Genomic DNA, 5,161 nt, shown 5'->3' with positions numbered 1-5,161 from the left:
TTCTTATTGTGTATAAGCCTTAGAAGTTTCACAAGTTTGAAGATTCGAGTTGCTCAGTACAAAAAGTTGTATCTCTTTAACCATAATATTGCATTTGTCATTCTATTGTGTTTATTTTGTTAGTATTGATGATTAAATATTTTTAAGTTCTTCTATGATAGTCAGAACCCCATGATCCACAGGGGGAAAGACCCGGTAGAAACTGTGCAATCCTGCATCTCCTAGGGAAGGTCAAGTATAACGCCCTGCTAATTAGGGTCCATTACCAAGTGTGTTTAAAACCAGTGCTGGACTTGCTAAACAAGTCATTTGGACTAAATGTGTGATTAAGCCACTAAAGGTTTAGGTACTGAAATTCTTTGATAAACTCAACGATATATTCATTAGATTAAAAAACATATTCTTTACACGGAATCCCAAAAACATCAGTTTAAAAGTTAATTACAATACTCAGGGTACACAATAAGCCGACCTAGGCGGCAAAAGCTGGGTTTAACCCTAGTTTCCTTGAGCATATCGGCCGTGGTGGTCGAGCGGACTGCATATGTACACATCACTACTATTTCCCTCCGACTCATGGCTGGTTGAGCTTCTCTTTACCTTTACCTGCACCACAAAGCACCTGTGAGCCAGAAGACTCAGCAAGAAAACATAATTAACAGTTCACAAAATAAAATGCCTGGCAAGCAGTAATAACTGAAACTGGTGAGTTCATTAAGCAAACTGGTAACCATGGAGTCACACAAGTGTGTGTCGCACTTTCTTTCAAGTTGTTGGCATCCGAGCCAATCAAGTGCATGTCGCACTCCCAGGGTGGCCCAGCCATGGTGGCCTGCACTCCACGTGCACTATACCAATCTTAGCTTATAAACTAAGTTCTTAAAGCCCTTGACTTATAAGTCAAGCCACCACGTGCCTCCAACTTATAAGTTGAAGCCTTGAGACTCTCGACTTATAAGGTGAGTCTCCCAGAGTCCAATATACTCTCGACTAATAAGTTGATCCTCACTTAACATCCTAATAAATCTCTGGTTTATAAACCAAGCTTCACGGTCACGGCAGACAATCACATGTTTCATACAGCATACTTAACAAGAATTACAATGCATTGTAATACATTCAAATGACAATGATAGGCATAATCATAATTATGCGCATTACAGTGTACCTAATCAAATATTCGCAAACATAATTATAATCATGTTCATTAACAAAGTCAATGCTTTATTCTTCTCTATATTCACCACATTGACTAAGCTCTAATCATGCATTCACATAATAGGTGTAGTTTTCTTACCTTCGGTCCGTATGCGAGTTACTAGCGACGACCCTTTAAGTACGATCCCTGATTCAAGCCCTTAGCATAAACCTAGTCACAACCGTAATAAGGAAGTTCTATCAGCAACAGGTAAATAAAAGCTTCAAGATCAAATCTTATCCTCCGGGACATCGAATTCTACTTATCAAGGAAGTAGAATCAATCCCGAGCCCAAATGGTTAAGTTCCCAACCTAAAAATCCCATTAAGGCCAAAATTTCCCTTAAGGGCCGCGGCCCCACAAACCCGAGCCGCGGCCCGCCTCTAATTCTAGAGGCTCGGCCTCCCAGGAAATCAACGCGCGCCGCAGCGCACCCCTGAGGCGCCGTGGCCCGCCTCTGCCTTCGAGCCCTCCTGGCTCGCATTTCTCTTCGCAGGCCGCGGCTCAGCCCCACGAACCCATAATTTTCTGGGTTTTTCTTCATCCGAACCCAACTAAAACACATATAATTCCACCCCAATCTTCCAATTCAATTTCCATAATTACAACACAACCCTTTCCAACAACAAAACCCAACTATATAACATAGTAAAACTTATCAAAATTCTCAAACTCAACCTTCCAACTATCTACCATGCATATATTTAAACTTCAGCCAACAACCACAGAAACATCAAGAGAAGCTGAGTTTAAATCTTACCTCAGAGATGAAAAACGCCCTTGAACTAATCCCCAAGTCTAACACTTTGATTCCCAAGCTTTGATCTTCAATTTTCCCAAAAATTCCTCAAGCTTCCATGGCACATAGAGAAAACGAGAGAGAGAGAAAGGGAGTTGCTGTATTTCTTTTCCTTTAATTTCCTTAGCCATCTCAAATATTCCCACCTCACCCAAACACTATACTTAGACCAAAAATGACCATTTTGCCCCTTACCCTTAGCCTATTTATCAAGTGTTCACAAGGGCAATTTTGTCCTTTACCTCAAATCCTGCTATCCACAATTTACATCCTATAATTCCCACTACTTCCAATATTCTCATATGGTTACCAATAAATTCCCATTACCCACTAATTCCCGATAATGTACTAAATTACTAAAATACCCCTAAGCTCATCCCGAGTCGGGTATTAAGACCCCGCTGTGACTTTTCCGCTAACTTGCTCATCGGGATCGCCTCTCGTCGAGTGGCCCAAATATATCCACATAATAATGTGGTCTCAATCACACAAACTCATATTTGCATTTATACCCCGAACGGGTCAAATTACTCAAATACCCTTCTTATAAGAAACGGGCCCAGATACACATATTTAATATCTCTAACATGCAAGCATAATTATATTATAATATAATTCATATTATAACTCAATTATTGCCTCCCGGTCCCCTAATCCAGGCACTAAGCCACATTAGGAAATTTGGGATGTTTTCGTCCTCGAAATTTTACCTGAACAGCTCGGGATACTGATCCCGCATAGTTGACTCCAACTCCCAAGTCGCCTCATCGACCTTGCTGTTCCTCCATAATACCTTCACTAAAGGTATAACTTTATTCCTCAGGACCTTGTCCTTCTTGTCTAATATCTGAACTGGCTGCTCCTCGAAGGACAAATCTATTTGCAGCTCCAGATCTTCATAACTCAACACATGAGTCTCGTCAGAAACATACTTCCGTAGCATCGAGATATGAAACACGTTGTGCACGACCGACAACGGCGGAGGTAATGCCAACCTATAGGCTACTTGACCGATCCTTTCCAGAATCTCAAATGGTCCTACGAATCTAGGGATCAACTTGCCCTTCTTGCCAAACCTTCTCACCCCTTTGAACAGTGAGACTCTAAGGAAGACATAGTCTCCCACCTGGAACTCCACGTTCCTACGCTTTGGATTCGCATAACTCCTCTGTCTACTCTGCGATGCGAGCATCCGAGCTCTGATCTTTTCTATGGTTTCATTGGTCATCTGAATTGCCTCAGGACCCAAGTATCTGCGCTCAACCAACTCATCCCAATGAATAGGTGATTTGCACTTCCTACCACATAACATCTCATAAGGAGCCACTCCTATGGCCGCCTGATAGCTGTTGTTGTAGGAGAACTCTATCAGGGGTAAATACTTACTCCAAGACCCCTCAAAATCCAGTACACATGCTCTCAGCATGTCATTCAGTATCTGGATAGTCCTCTTAGATTGACCATCAGTCTGAGGATGATACATTGTACTAAACTTTAATTGTGTGCCCATTGCCTTCTGCAAACTTCCCTAGAATTTGGAAGTAAAGGTGGGATCTCGATCCAACACGATCGACCTCGGAGCTCCATGAAGACCTACTATCTCTTTTACATAGAGAGCTGCATACTGGTCAACGGTATAGGCTGTCCTCACTGGTAAAAAGTGAGCTGATTTAGTATATCTGTCTACTATCACCCATACTGAATCATGCTGACCCACTGTCTTAGGCAATCCCACCACAAAATCCATTGCGATGTCTTCCCACTTCCACTCTGGAATGTCTAAGGGTTGCAATAATCATGCAAGTCTCTGATGTTCAGCTTTGATCTGCTGACACGTCAGACACTTGGCTACATACTCAGTTACATCACCCTTCATTCCCGGCCACCAATACAAAGTTCTTAAGTCCTGATACATCTTGGTGGTGTCGGGATGCAAGGAATACAGGGTGGTATGAGATTCATCCAGAATCTCTCGTCTAATAACAACATCCCTCAGAACACAAATCCGACCCTTATATCTTAGTAGGCCAATGTCAGATAAGGAATAGTCCCTAGCTGCTCCAGCTAGAACATCTTCTCTAACCTTCACCAACTGTGGCTCTTGTAATTGACTCCCCTTTATCATTTCTAGGAGAGTAGACTGCAGGGTAATGTTGGCTAACTGGCCCACTACAAACTCAATCCCTGCTCTGGTCATATCCTCTGCTAACTCCTTGGATATCTGTCTCACACTGTACAACTGCCCTGGACCTCTTCAACTTAGGGCATCAGCCGCCACAGTGGCTTTCCCTGGATGATAAAGAATATCACAATCATAGTCTTTCACCAGTTCCAACCAATGCCTCTGTCTCATATTCAAATCCTTCAGTGTAAAGAAGTACTTAAGGCTCTTGTGGTCTGTATATATCTCACACTTCTCTCCATAAAGATAATGTCTCCATACCTTCAATGCAAAAACCACTGCTGCCAGCTCCAAATTATGGGTTGGGTATCTCTGCTCATAATCCTTTAACTGTCGTGATGCATAGGCAATCACCTTCTCTGCCTGCATAAGGACACAGCCTAGCCCCTGCCTCGAAGCATCGCAGTAAACCATAAATTTCTCCTGACCACTCGGAAGACTCAAGACTGGAGCGGTAATCAAACGCCGCTTTAACTCTTGGAAGCTGTCCTCACATCTATCTGACCATGTAAACTTCTGATTTTTACGTGTTAATTCTGTCAATGGGGATGATATTCTTGAGAATCCTTCCACGAATTTCCTGTAATAGCTTGCCAACCCAAGGAAGCTTCTAATCTCGGAGGCATTCCTTGGCCTTGGCCAGTTCTTAACAGCTTCAATCTTAGATGGGTCTACCTTGATCCCATCTCTACTAACGATATGACCCAAGAAGGTCACCTGTGGTAACCAGAACTCACACTTCTCAAACTTCGTAAATATCTTGCGTTCTCTCAATCTCTGCAAGACCAACCTGAGGTGTTGCCCATGCTCCTCCTCTGACTGTGAATAAATCAAGATATCATCAATGAAGATGATCACAAACTAATCCAGACAGTCCTTGAATACTCTGTTCATTAGGTCCATAAAAGCTGCCGAGGCGTTAGTCAAACCAAATGACATAATGAGAAGCTCATAGTGCCCATATCTAGTACAGAAAAATGTC

This window comes from Humulus lupulus, chromosome 6 (genome assembly GCF_963169125.1).
Source record: "Humulus lupulus chromosome 6, drHumLupu1.1, whole genome shotgun sequence".
NCBI classification, from domain to species: Eukaryota; Viridiplantae; Streptophyta; class Magnoliopsida; order Rosales; family Cannabaceae; genus Humulus; species Humulus lupulus.
The sequence above is the reverse complement of the archived record's forward strand: the minus strand, read 5'-3'. Positions refer to the sequence as shown.